This window comes from Lutzomyia longipalpis, chromosome 3, assembly GCF_024334085.1.
Source record: "Lutzomyia longipalpis isolate SR_M1_2022 chromosome 3, ASM2433408v1".
Lineage (NCBI taxonomy): Eukaryota > Metazoa > Arthropoda > Insecta > Diptera > Psychodidae > Lutzomyia > Lutzomyia longipalpis.
The window spans coordinates 9,857,083-9,871,015 of NC_074709.1; the positions used below are offsets into that span (position 1 = coordinate 9,857,083).

General features: G+C 32.1%; 1 protein-coding gene across 1 annotated transcript in view; it reads right to left on the reverse strand.

Annotated features, from left to right (window-relative positions):
* Positions 1–646, reverse strand: part of LOC129791959 (GTP-binding protein Di-Ras2) — a 51,304-nt gene extending 50,658 nt beyond the window's left edge. Inside the window, exons 1-2 of the mRNA XM_055830643.1 lie at positions 298–646; positions 66–212 (exon numbers count right to left, since the gene is read on the reverse strand). The gene's annotated coding sequence lies outside the window, so the exon portion shown is untranslated. The remainder of the gene's footprint in view (positions 1–65; positions 213–297) is intronic.
* Positions 647–13,933: the final 13,287 nt, after the last annotated feature.

Genomic DNA, 13,933 nt, shown 5'->3' on the forward strand with positions numbered 1-13,933 from the left:
CAAATTAATAATTGCCCCATCATCGATTTAATTTACATCGCTTCTGCCTTTCAAGAGGGACTTACGTGCTTTCGGATGATTGCTTTCTCTTCCAACTCCTGTGATCCCCACTCGACAGGTATTATAGCGCGCGGTGTACCTCTTCTGAATAGGATATTCAGCCAGCACTGTTTTTGTGCTTTTTTATGTATCTTGTTGGAAAAATGTTGGAACTTTTAGGAGAAAAAAAAAGACACTCTAGAGTACTCCTGTTTCACTTTTTCTTCCTTTACAAAACAGTAAAAAAGTAACTCTCACACTCCATAAGCCGCGAGGGGAGTGATAAATTTTTCACATGAACAACCAAGACAAATGTCCATATAAATCACTTATGAAATATTTAACGTGTTCACTAAATGGTGCACGATGGGAAAAAAATCAATTGGTTTTTTTTTATTCTCATAAACTTCTTCTATAAGTTTGTCTTGATGTTCTTGCACGATAGGAGTGGGATTGTTGATAAGAAGGAATGTGTTGCTTCAGCACACGCTCCCTTGTTGATGAAGTCACTCCTGGTGCTTCTTCATAAAAGACCGCTCTCTGAGAAAATTTCCTCAATGATACCCAACTCAGTGATATGACTTAAGTTTGTGTCCGACACATTCGACTGTCGCAGCGAAACTGTTATCGTACACAGTTCATCGTCCCACAAGAAGGGGAGTGAGCTTTCTGTTATAATATACAAATCAAAAGCTCTCGCAAGTGGGGGTAGATGTTGGGTCCTCTCGTGCGCATGGAAAGTACATAATATGGGGGGAAAATGTAGCGTGGAAAATGTTTCCCCTCATGGAGAGAGAGAGAGGACTGCAGATTCATGCAGATGGGCTTAAATAGTGTGCTAAATGGGAAAATTATTGTTCGTCTTGTAGATAGATAATAGCGCGAGTGGCAATATCTCCGCAACGCAAAGTTCCATATTAATGGTTTTTGTGTCTGCGAAGCTTTTGTATTGTACCTACATATATGTTTATACCTCTTCATGTCCATCTCTCTCAGGAGGGTGAGCTTTTTGTGACATTCCCCGTTCAACATAATATCCAATATATAGAGGATCCTGCCTTTGTTCCTTATCCACCTTCACTCTGGGTGAGATGTCAATAAAATAGGAAAAACAAGAAATAGGAAAGAAGAGAAATAAAGAGAGGAAATCAGACAAATATTTGTGTGATGCCACAGAGTTGGGCTGCTGAAATATCCACACCCACAAAAAATTCGGTACGACGGTTTACCCCACAATCTAATTAGGATTGCAATAAATTTCCTTGTTAGCAAATTGTTAGTGAATTGGACCAATTTTGCCATACAGTGAATTTCATTGATTAAACATCCCTCCGCTCCCAAAATGTACCACACATCTCCACCCACAAATGTGTGTGTATTTATATTAGGTAAATACACTTTGCACGCATTGTGACAAATGCGGGGGTTGATGAAAAGAGAAGAAAATTCTCTGTGTGGAGTCAATTGTGTCAATTTGATATTTAATGGCTTTTGGCAGGTATGCGGTGAAGCAATTGCAAACATTTAGGAGAAGTGGAAAACATATTTCCAGTCTCCCCCGCAATATTATCATTTGGATACACTTCAATAGATTCCTAATAGACATTGATGGGAGTTTTGTGACTAAACCGATATATTTTGTGACATTTTGTGTAAAGAAACATTTTTTTTATATCTCTCTTCACGGATCACACCATGAGATTGGAAATTTTGGGTTATATAGCTTAAAAGCCACACCAGGTAGATCAGATATGAACTTCTAAATATAAAGTCTTACAGACGGGAGGATGACTAAGCGAAATGTATTCGCAATAGTAAATGTTGGTGGGGAAAACATAATTTTCCTAATAGCAATTTTATTTGCTTCAAAGGGATACTGAAAAATCACCTGAAAAGTAAGAAAAAAAAATATCATCATAATCGATTACTGACTTCTTGTTATAAAAGTTTAGATGCACAAAAATCAAAAGATTTCCTTTGTACAGGATTTCTCTCTCCTTTTTCCTTGTTGAAGAGGTAAAAGCTCTTTACTTTGAAAAGATTGAGAAGATAGCAAATTACTTATTCTATAAAGACTCAAGTCCTTTTCTCAAAGGAGTTTAGTCACTGATATTAGGAATAATTCCTCATACGAGGAACATTTGGAACAAGGTTAATCTTTTAGAGAATAAAAAAAAACCACAATGATGAAGCAGTTTTTTTGCATTTTTGGACAAATCTTAGCCGATTTTTCCCCGTAAATCCTAGTTTAAAAAGAAATTGGAAGTTTCTTTGGCTTTTTCTTATTCTGCTCTAATCTCTTACAAGGAAGGAGGAATTTTTCCATTAAATGGAACATTCACATGGATATTTATCTGTGTTTCCGATATTGAAGGTATCTTTAGTATTATAGTATAAAGTCCCATTTAATTGTTTGGTTTGAACAGGGGAGATTAGATTTTAAAGAGCACAAAAATATGCATTAAACTTGATAGTTAAAAACATTTATAAAACGTAAAATTAATTTATTTAATTATGCATTTACAAGATTAAAAAAAATCTATTACCTAGTAAATTTAACAACATATTAATAAATCAATTTTACCTGTAGGTAGATCGAGCACTTTGGAAAGTTCACTTTGTTGGCTCTTTGATAGCGAAAACTTTATCTTGCAAGGTGCCATAGCGACGAGATATTTTACCTTTGCAAGAGGTGGAGTATTTTGAGTGAAAATATTTCTTTCTTTTGTACTTCGAAAGTCTTCAAAGTGTAGCACGTGTGGTGGATATGGGTCAAAAGATTTCTCTTCAGAAAAAGCTAAGAAAAAAAAATGTTCTGTGTGAAGTAACCCCCAAGACGTCTTCTCAAGCGTAAATTTACACAGATTCTGGGGAGCTTTCAATGAAGTTCAGGGAGAAAATAAAAATACAAAATACTGACGTGTATCCAATACTAATACGGTGTTACTCAATTAAGCTTTTCATGGTGCAAAAGTAAAGGTAAAAACAAGAACAAAACATTTGTACTGGTTCTACGATTCAGGGTATTGTGGCATAACGTAATTGTCCGCACATAAAATCACAAAAACTCCCATTAAACAAATGGATTTGTTTTGCAATAATGTAAAATATTTCAATCCTATCATGTACATCAGTTGGAATTGTTCGAACTTTTTACTCTAATATTGTTTGAAAAATCAATGAACATATCGCAAGGGTTGTTTGCAGGGGGAGTTAACATGTCAAGCATTGTTTATAATTTAGTTCAATTTAATTAATTTATAATAGAATGTGATAGCTAATGAAAAACTATAGAAACTTCCTCCCTCATACGTGGTTTAATTCATCAAACTCAAGAATTTTACGAGGAGTACCTATCATATATAAAGAAAATTGTTTTGAGCTAAATTAGGTTTAAGCTTTAGATTTTTTTTGCAATAATGTCTATTTATTACGTAAGTTGATAAAGATATAGAAAGCTCTTTTTGTAACTTCAGGAATTTATTAAAATGTTATCTCTTCGGATATAAGCTTTTCTACTTCCTTCTACTTCTTCTCCTTCTTCACACTTAAAATCATTAAATTTTAATAGTTCTTTTATCTGAAAAAAATATTCAAACAAACTTACAATTGACAATGAAGTATATTATCTTGATGAAACTTTTGGTTGTCACGTTTACATACTTTACATTGTACATAGTTGCAATAAAGTACATTGTGTCGTATATCGTGAGTTTCTCACACAAATTATGACGGTATACCATACTTTCACATCAGAGTGAGAAAATATTTATCAATGAACTTATGTAATAGAAAGTTTACATGGAGTCTTTAACGGTAGAAGAATTTCTCAAGCGATTTACCAAAGAATCTATTCAATCTATTTTATCATTGATGTAAATAAAATCACGTTGAGTGCTCTTTTGCAAAAGAGTTCTTATGTGGTTTCAAGAGGAAATAATGAGCTTTTTCTCCCACTTCAAATCCCTATTAACATCCAATGACGTTGAAGTTCATCTAATTTGCAGTTTCTTACATAACAGGGACTCATTCCAATTAAAGCTCACGACGATAAGTAGACCAAGTTGTAGTTTAATTAGCAAGAAACTGAAATGAAGGCAATGAAAATGTATATAGCTTTACAAAAGCTTTCAAGAAGAAGAAAAATATGGAAAAATATTCTTCCAAAGATATTTTTTTATATTCAACCTTTAACGATATAAGTGAGTTCTCTTTCAGGGAAATATTAATAGAGAAGTGAGTAATTGAGGAATTAAATATTTTCAGAAAATTAAAAATTCAATGTCTTGAAAGTTAATAATTAAAAAAAAATATCTATAATTAATTTTCACTGGTTTTCCAAGTTTAAAAAGAAGTGTTTGTCTTTGTCTTTTTATGGTTTGTGGAAAAGTGTTGGCAAAAAGAAAATAATGATTCGAGTTGATTTTCCAAGGAAACCGAAGGTCTGATTTCTTGGAATTTATATAGGATATATACTTCCGTGACAAAAAGTGAGAAAAACAATTCAGGGCAATTGGGGGTAAAATTTTATCCGAAAATAATTGGGTTGAAAGAAGTGAAGAAAGAAATTCTATATATTACCTCCAGGAGGAAACATAAGCCTCTTTTCCTGAACAAGAAAATGGGAAAAAACGAAAGAATATGATTTCTAAGGATGAGGAAAAACATTTCTCTAATGTGGAATTTTCTTATATCCCAACAAACATTTTATTTGGCTTAAAAGACTAAAAGTTCTAAAAAGGTGTTATAATGGTGTAACACAGAACTTTTTGTCTTATAAAGGGATTAAATAGGCTATATATTCTACTAGAATTTTGCTCTTATAAGCCATGATTGTAGTTCTCTATAGGACTTCGATATGAGTCATTTGTTCTCAAAAAAATAATTCCAATAGTCTCTTCTTATAAAAGCCTACAGCCCATCCATATAGGATCAATCATCTACAAGAAAATATGTTTCATAATGGGGTATTATAAGTTAAAAATACTCAAAAGAAAGCTTATAGCATTCAATAAGAATTTTATAGAACTGCTTATAAGATTTTTATGAAACCTCTTTCTCCCTTAATGAAAAATTATTATTAAAGTTTAATTTTTATTGCTAAATATAAGTTATTATTTGAGATCTAATCGATCTAATATGCGCAACAATACATCATCTAGTTGATTTTTCAAAGAAAAAAAAAAGAAAATATTTTTTCTCGTGTTTAATTAGCTTTGACATATCGCCTCTACCATGCAAAAGTATGGTAGCTGAGAAAGGCAAATTTTCACATGAAAAAGTAAATTTATCGCGTACGTACAATACTTTCTCAAGGGAGATGCGAAATTTTGTTAGAGCATTTTTGAGGAGCTAACTAGATCGTTATAAGAATTCAATTCTCAGAAGGTTCTAAAGAGTTCCCATAATGTTCTACGAGTATAAAAGTGTACCAAATATCCCGTATACTTCGGTAGAAATAAATTCTAAGGAGTTTTGTTAAATACGAAATTCACACACTTGCCTGGCAAGATATGTGTGTATTCTTAACTCTTTCAGATATGTTCCCGGAATGCAGAGGAAGTTATCCAAGACATATGTTCATCAATTATACATATGAATTAATGAATTAATCATATAATATAATCACAAAATAATATGATATATAAATACGAAATATCAAAAAAATCAAAATAATATAGAAAATTGGAAAAAAATAATAATTAAAAATCTTTTTTAAAAATTTTACGAATTTTTTGTTAGTTCTATAATGTTCTCATAAGCAGTGCTATAAGTTTCTCATAGTATATTATAAGACGCACTAATAAGTAATCAAAATTTCTTATAATATTTTTTATAGACAGTTATAAGACTGTTATAGGATAAACCTGGAGAATTCTTGTAGGCCCTTATTAGTGCGCCAGATTGGCTCATAATGGTCTGAGAGACATATATGAGCTATCTACAAGCGTTCTCTAGGAAATTCATGGTTTTATAAATTTTACTTGAAGTATTCAATGAGAATACTATAGAACTTATTTTGTTCGTTGGGATGTATATATATTTTTTTTCATTTTACCTTTGTTTATATGGTTACGATTGAAAAGCTTAACTTTAATTTTAATTTTCAATCATCCTGGCGGAGTTGAGAGAGGTATGGTGTCATTGTTTTCCTCAATTGAAGTGACTCTCCCCATCCCTTTCAGGACACCCCAACACGTGTGACAGGTAATCAACAGCCCCATGAAATTTCATTTAGTCCCGAGGAACATGTTTCATTATTACTTTCCCCCATTTATGTAGTGGATACCACGACAGCACAATATCTTGTGGACTGAAAAGAGGAAAAGTTCAAACTAACGTTTGTGAGGTTTGTGATGTATGGCAATCCTCTCTGTAAGTATCCTGTTTTCGGATTAACCGTGGGCAGTTTAGAAGAGATGAATTGATCCATTTGTGGATTTATGCTGTAGCATGCAACATAGAAAATCCAAATGATCCAAATGGAAAATGATAGAGACGATACTGAAATCCTTCCCTCGGGCGTTTACATTTCCGTCGCACGTGTTTTGACTTCTTGTTCTTGGCAAGACGCATCTGATTGTGAAGGAAACAACCCCGTAGGCTAAACTCCCACCCACCCACCTATTCTACTTTGATATTTTCCCACGATGTCGGAAAAGTGTGACCACTTTATAAGTACTGTGTGAGATGATATGCTGACAAACACAAGGATCACACAATGTATGAGTTTTCTCCATTCTACATACATACTTTTTAGTTCTTATGAAGTGTTATATATGTACATCATATTATGTTGTATATACCCCCAGTTGCAAATCATCAAGTTTAACCACTTTCACAACATCCTTTACGAAATATTCACCACATAACTACACCCCCGAGTTATCAGGGAGTGCTGAAGACAACATAAACATTTTCACTGGCAGCTCAACAAAGTGCACCAAGGCGGAAACATTTTGCACACACAACCACGAAAACTAGACGCTACTCGACTATTTCATTATCACCACCTCTCCGGTGAGGCTGGAAAAGTCACTCAGCCATGTGAAAGATGCATAAACTTTGCCAGAATGACGAGCTTTCATTATATTTACTTCAAATGAGGCCGCACGGAGAAAAATAAATAGCCAAGGTAGACACAAAAAATATTTCTCCCAGCTATTTGGCGTTAGAATATAATAATGTCCAGGGTAGAAATGGATTATGTCTCTCCCAGACATTTGAAATTTCTAGCTCAGAAATTTTAGAGAAAAATCAAAACATTCAAAAATTAGGTTATGGGATGGTGTTGTTGATTTCACTGAAGAAATGCAATTTTCCTGTGAACTCATTTACAGTACCATCTCATGATTTTTCGGAAAATCTGAGTTTTCCCAGTGATTTATGAGAATCACCATGTTTATGTGTGTTTTGTGCATGTTCTATTCATAGTGGTTCCTTCTCTTCCTTTTGTGGATTCTTTCTCATTGTTTCTCAGATTCGCGACGATCTCAATGACCTTCCCGCGGAAATTCTTAACATTTTCCTGGACATTTTCAACCTGCTATGGTCTCCTAGGAGTCACTGAAGGTTTTCCTTAGTGCTAAATTTAGTGAAATTGTGCATAATGAGATCTTCCCGGACAGAGAATTTAATCATCAGAGAACTGAACTTTATTCCCTGATTTTTCAAGATTCTAGCTTCTACCATTCCCAAGGATCTGTTTAGGTAGTCTTACAGCTATTCCCTATAATCACATCAACCAATTCAATTCTCTATGGGAAGAAAAATGATAAAATTTTGCAGGTAGTTAAAATTATTTTCTTCCTGACAATAGAACTCAAGCTGGCTCTATTAAAAAAAATTATGCGTGGTAGAGACATATAAGAATTTCTGGCTTGGATATTTGTCAATTTCTGTACCGTACAACTTTTTTCTTTCCGTGCGGTGTGTATATTCTACTAGTATACTCTCAACCACTCTGCGCCTCATTGTGTCAACCATCAGAAATTGTGCAAAATTATATATGTACGAAAAAAGCCTCCTAGGCAGAGCCTTAATATTTTTACAAGTGCAAATAATGGTGGGAAAACACTCTCGAAATTACCATGAATTTTCACATAATTAATGAACAATTTTTCAAACCACTTTTCCCACCACAACCCACCACGCAAAATATACTCTTGAGGCAATTTTTATTACTCCATGAAAACTACATCTGCACAGCTTTCATGTAAACCCCGATGCTTTGAAAGTTTTCCCCGTTTTCCCAACATTTTTGCATTTCATCGTTTGCTCTAATTAACCAAAGGGACTCTGTGATATTTATGCAACAAAATATTTCACGTATTTTTTGGGAGACACAGAAGAGCTTCCATAAATGTTTTGTGCAAAAAAAGCTTTATTACATTTTACTAAAAAAAAAATAAATGGGGTATTTTAGTCATTTTACATTAACTATTTTTTTGCAGATAAAATTTATTTAAATTTATAAAACGTTGAGGAAATTTAAAATTTTGTTTTTTGGATCTTTTTACACAAAAACTATTGAAAACTCAGAAAATGGGCCTTTGTATTGAAATTTCAAGATTTCAAGCGAATTTCAAGGGTTTCTTGGTCGTTGAATTAGGCCCATTTTATTTAGGTTTTATAATCAAGAAAAAAGCATTTTTTATGCAAAATTGTCTTATCTAGCCATATTTAAACGTTCAGTTTTGTTAAAGTGTTTGAATGGTTAAAATAATTTTCTTTGATCAATGTTGCTTTTTCATTTAAAGTAATTGCAAATATTTATTCACTGTTTTACCATACCCATCTATTTTGAAAACCACATAATTATAACCCATTATGGATGGTTAGTCATTTGAATTAGGGATATTTGGTTAGTACATACACATAGGTACCTACATACATTTTGAGTGTCATAATATGTAAACTGCACAGTGCACATATCATATGCTATCTTCATCTATATGTCGTTATGTTTCAAATGAATAGGGCAATTTCCACTTCGGATCAAGTGGTTTAAATCACACTCAATGTAGCCCATAATGATGATATTTAACCACATCACATTTATCTGTGACTTCCATATTTTCTGCATATACAAGTGTGGTCTGAACCTCTGCACACATCATCAGGATATTCCGGAAATTTATGAACTTTAACATTGTTTCAAATGCAAAGAAATTAAGCATATTTACTACAAGGTGGTTGAGTTGTGGGATACGGTATTACATTAGTAATGAATAGATTTAGTGAATAACAGCTGTTCGGAAAACTTATGAAATAAAATAATATTTGAATTTGGCGCGCACTCGAAGTGGTGAATTCGTGTGGTGAAAATAGAGAATGTAGGGAAAAAAGAATGATTTGGCGGTAAAAATGACAGATCGGTTTTGGAAGGCAAGGAATACGGATGCAAACGTGCCTGCTCCGTAATAAAGTGTAATTTATCGCGTATAATTCGGGGAATTTCGCGAACAACAGCTATCAGGCAAAGGCACACAATTTGTTGGATATATACATATATTTGTAGGTAATCTTTTTTTTACATTAACACTTACAATTATTTATTTTTATTACCTACAAATAAAATAAATAGAGTTAATGGATAAATACATAATCTAATTTACGTTAAACCTCGTTCACCATTTTATTATTTAGAAGAAATTAACATTTAAATTATTTTTATTACAATCATACCGACATAAATTTTATTGTAATAAAATAATAATGTTTTATTGTAATACATATATGATTTGAAAATAGAATTAAATTTTCGTTGCATGAAAATTACATAACAACAAATTTTCCAAATTCCATTTTACATTTTTCATGAAAATCCACATGGACTAGTTAACAAGATATTCCTTTTCCGCATAAGAGAAAATAGCTTTGGAACTTTATAAACTTGTATGAGCTTTTGCACATTTACTTAACCCCCAATGTTTGTAACTAAATAGTTATATCGCCATGAAATTGCAATGTGGATAAGAAAGATAAATTGAATTGGTTTTGGTACTTTTACTGTGAGAATTGCTCTAAAAGGAAACTTGTTAAGAAGAACTTCAGCTTCATTTCCTTTTAAACTCAACCCAATTTTCTAATCCTTCTTCGTTTAAAGTTTGTCACTGTGAAATTGTAATACATATATTGTTCTTTTATATTTTGGGAGAGGGTGTTCTGTGTTCTCTGAAAAAAAAGTGAAAATGATGAAAATGATTGTTGGATGTAACAAAGGTTTTCAATAAATTACATCTTTTGTACTGACAAAAAAATAAATGTTGGACGTTATTTTCACGTGAGTGTCGGAAAAAATGGACGTGAAATTGTTTTTAACAAATAAAAAAATCTAAATTAAATTTCCTTGCAAATGAATACATAGCATACAATGTACAATCTACTAGTTGACTCATTTGTGTGACCAGCATGACGAAAAATTCCGTAATTAAAAAATAGTAGAGCTTTTAAAGGATAGTGGGGCATTCTTGGATAGTTTTGTGAATTAGATATCTTCTCTCTATTTATATATTTTTAAAGAATATTGCTAAGCTTAAATTAAATAGAGGTGTAATTTAAAAAAAAAATAATATTTTATATTTTAAAGTGATTCTTCATTTTAATCTAAAATGAAAATAATTTAGGATCCAAAAACTTTTAATCACTCTCTGCTAAATTGCCCCACTTTCCCTTATATTGTAACCCCAGATTGTTGAGAATTTAATGATTTTTGAAGTTTCATATTTCATATTTTAAAACGAAAGTATTTGGGCGATAGAAAATCTTTAAAATCCAGGCTTTACTTCAGAGGTCTAAAATAATTATTTCCACAAAGAAATAAAAAAGATTTGGAACTTTTAAACGTTATTGTAAGAGAAGTACCAAAAGTTAGAATTTCACATGAAAATTGGCAAAATCTTTTAATTTTAATAAAAAATATATTTCCTTTAAAATGATTTTTGGCTCGTGGCTACATTCCTGAAATCAAATATATGTTATAATCTCTCATGTACCTACACGTTGAAATCATAGAGTATGTTATGTACACAAAAAAGTGATAAAATGTGGTATTAAAATGTCCATCATGTGCAAATTATTTGTGATGGCTATAATTGATTTTTTTTTCAAAAATGTCGCATTTATAAATTTATTTAAAGGTGCAAAAACTCCCTGAAACAGGTGCATAATTTCTTATCTTTGCAATGCAATTTCAGTGGTATAATTGCTTTTGAAAGGATGCAATAGAACGAAGCAAAATTCCACCCCTTTGATGTATCATGCATTAAATTTTCACCTCGACGCTCAACTCGGTGCTTTTTCTGCGCGTGAGATGCAAAAGGGAGGTGTTTTGGTGGTCGATTTGTGTGGCAATTCACACAAAATGTTTCCCCTTTCAGTGGTGTGGCAACGTGAGGGAAATTGATGTGAAAAGTTTTACTGCATGCTTTTAAGCACTCCAAATCTTTTGCAACCACATATGGTAAAAAAAAAGCTCCTGCAGAGAAAACTAAAAGACGGTTGAACATTTTACTTTCAGTTGAAAAAGTATTTTTTCTTCCTTTTTTTTACCTGATTGGCAGAATCTCACTTTTCAATTTCATTTGAACAAATGTGGTTTCCTTTTCTCACTTGCTTTTCCTCCGCCTTTTGCAAGTGAAATTCAATTTTAGTTTCAAAATAGTTTATATCAACTAAACCCACATTTATGTATGTATGTCAGCTTCTAACTTTGGACACGTGTATTTAAATTTGAAACCGAAAACAAGTGAAAAATAGCATAAAAGTTTTCTTTTGCATTTTTTTCATCTTTTCATTTTGAAATAAATTAAAATTTCTCACAACCTTGAAAAAAATTTTGCCATCGTTCTATAACTACTACCTATATAATTAAAAAAAAGAAGTTTGTTTTAGAAAACTTTATTCATAATCCTTTTTCAAATTTTTATCTTTCAATTGAGAAAAATTATATAGAAAAGCTTTCGTGATTTTTTCCATACTTAAGGCGTTTTTCTTAAGATATTATGTTACCAAAGAAGAGCTAAAAGGATGCTGGTTTTGTATTCGAACCCATGACCTTTTATAAAGTGTTTTATGAATATTTCAATCCTTATATTAATCTGATTCGTCCTAAATCCAACTGTAAATTTTTCTTTATCTAAAATTCGTTGTTTTTTTTTGCAAAAAATTGCTTAAATTGAGAGTTTTTTCAAGTATAAATGTTTTGAAATGCTCTCAAATATAAATTTCTCTGCAAGAAAATATAAGGTAGAATCCAAAGAAAAAAATGGTTCAATTTGGCTAATCCTCTCCTATTAATTTTTATACACTCCGCAGTTTCTTTAGAAATCCAATGTTATTTTCTTTAAAAAAAAAAGGTTTCGTATCTAATCTATATCTAACCCTAGAAGGTGCTGTAAATAATTAATTTGTACTGTCGACATAAAAATTCTTTATATCAAATTATCCATTTCGTATCCACTCTACTGGAAGGCGAAGCAACTCAAGGAGATATACGTTGGAATTTAAGGAAGAGGAAAAAAAACGATACGCTCTTCAGGTACTTTTGCAAATAATACCTCGGAAATTAAATGCTTCAGAAAAAGGATCATTGTACATGGCATCTAAATTGTTTGTTTTCCCCGTTTTTCCCCACACCCTTCTCTCGAAGTTTCATGATGTACTTTCACACCTCATGCAAAATTTATTCAACATATCTCACCCACGAGGCAGATTAATTAATTGTCCCACATTTTCGTGGATGCGAATGTGGGTATGTGAATTTTCAATTAAATTCTCTCGATGGGAACGAACTTTCAGTTCAAGCATCAAAAGCTTTCATATCTTTCTCACTGGGAAATTAGTTTAAATTGATTCGGAAGTGAAGCTATTACAGCATTTTTTGAGATTTCAATAAACCGTAATAAACTTTATTGATTTGATTTCTTCAACGTTTTCCACGGTGTGACCTTCATATAATAAAGTTTTCTTTTTTCTTAGATAAATTCGATATTCTTCTCATGAATTCTACGGTTGAAAAGTTATCCCCACATTGAGAAGCAAATTTGCGGAAAAGTGCAATGGCATATGGTAAAAGAACTTTTCTATCTTGCAGCCCTTCTGTGAAAGCTCCAAAAACTTTTGCTTTAGCAGTCTTGGATGCTGTAGTTGTGCTCAAAGTAAGTGGCTCTTGAGAAATTACTCTGTGTGAGTATTGTGCATAAAAGGGCTCACATGGAGCTCTTAATACAATTTCCATGTTCTGCAAGCTCAATATAGTGTTGTTCAACATCAAACATTTGTACAAAAGATATCCTTTTTTCTATATAAGTAAATCAACTAAAGACATTTTCTCGAATAAATGCTCCTGGGAAGATAATTTATAAAATTAATATATAATTGATTTATTGCTTGTAAAATAAAATTCAGTTAAGCGTTAATTCGTGTGAAAATACCACATTTTAGCTTTTCATTTATATGTTAGGAAAATGATATATAGCGAAAACTTTTGGTGCTGATGGCATATGCCCTGTGTATAACCAACTATGTATCTTTTAGTGTGTAACAAAACACATGTCACAGTAATTGCATCGTTACAGAAAGCCCCCTTTCCTTGTAAAACCACAAATAAACATTTTATACGACGTTTGTATTCTCCTCGCAGCTCACTCTCTCTTTGGTTTTCATTTTGCATTTAGAATTTCAAAGTCACATTCGCGGAAAATTAATTGGCATAAAATCTTGAATTGTCTGAGCTCCTAAAAGACAGCATGTGGTGCAATACGCTTTATATGCGAGAGGATTCTTCGTATAACTCGTGAAGCTTTCATTTGAAATATAACTGATATGAAGCATGAAAATCCTATCCTAAAAGTTGTGTTAAAAGTAAAATCTTGAGCAATAATTCTTATAC